The sequence below is a fragment of the Cyprinodon variegatus genome, unplaced genomic scaffold, assembly GCF_000732505.1.
Source record: "Cyprinodon variegatus isolate N-32 unplaced genomic scaffold, C_variegatus-1.0 Scaffold53, whole genome shotgun sequence".
Lineage (NCBI taxonomy): Eukaryota > Metazoa > Chordata > Actinopteri > Cyprinodontiformes > Cyprinodontidae > Cyprinodon > Cyprinodon variegatus.
Window position 1 is genome coordinate 1,259,319 of NW_015150506.1, and position 1,152 is coordinate 1,260,470.

Genomic DNA, 1,152 nt, shown 5'->3' on the forward strand with positions numbered 1-1,152 from the left:
TCTCTAGATTTTTTTTTTTTTTCATTTTTCATTTACAAAACATTTCCTTTGCTTGCAATAATAACGGAATAACTTTCCCTCTATAGAGGACCAGCAGCCCAGGAATTTGACACCTTTTACTCTTTCTTTCACACTCCAGACCTTCATCCTGGTGGGAATCAGAGGAAAAGCTGCAGCCTGCTTACCAGCACTCTGAATGGTGACCACAGAAGAACGGGATCTGCAGCCAAAGTTTCTCTGGAGCACAATCCGACCCTCCTGATGAGACGCATTCATCAAAGCTCTGAAACAAGCCAGGTTGAACACAGTTGGGTTATAATCCAGAGTTAATTCTGGGTTAATTCCAGCCTATGGTGGCGTTTCTGTTTCAGAAAGTTAAAATGTCTCCGTAAAACAGACCTGCTCAGTATCAGGGTATAAAAACATATCTGTATAAATAAATGGCTGTAAGCAATCCATGGAGCACATCTACCTTCTTATCGCCTTGTTTCCTGCGTCGGAGGCCTGGTCTGTAGTCGTCTCCGAAGCGCAGGAAGTAGTAGTAGGACACAAGTCGCTCTATTGGATCCCGCACCACGTTTATGTACAAGGGCTTTCCTTTCACACCATATCTAGGCAGGAACAGAAGTTATTCAGATAATGTCAAAAAGGAGTCTGTTTCTTTCTTTTTTAAATAATTCAATATCTTTAATAAGTTAAATATAGGCCCTGTGTTTACACCATGAAGCTTTCTCTTTCCCGTTCTTTTCCCTGAAAAGAGATCACTCGGGACAAACTCTTTGAATAACACTTCATGACTTATATATGTATTAAATATGAGATTCTAATAGAAATTGTAATCTTACTCAGATCAGAGAAGTTGCTTAGAGTTACAGAAGGCAGCTGCTTACCAACCGGGCTCAACTCTCGTGAAGTAGACCCTATATATGTATATATATATATATTAGGGGTGGAACGGTTCACAAAATCCACGGTTCGGTTCACGGTTTCTAGGGATGGGACGATTTATGAAAACCGTCCGAACCATTCGGTTCGACTGTCTCGGTTCGGTTCGCGTGTGTTGCGTTCGGTTCATGCGCTGCTCCTTTTCCTCATAGGCGAAGCGTTTACACTCCAGAGCAGAAGGTGGCGGTACTGCGACCAAAGCCAACC

General features: G+C 42.4%; 1 pseudogene; it reads right to left on the reverse strand.

Annotated features, from left to right (window-relative positions):
- LOC107082415 overlaps positions 1 to 1,152 on the reverse strand; it is a 19,472-nt pseudogene that overhangs the window by 4,652 nt on the left and 13,668 nt on the right.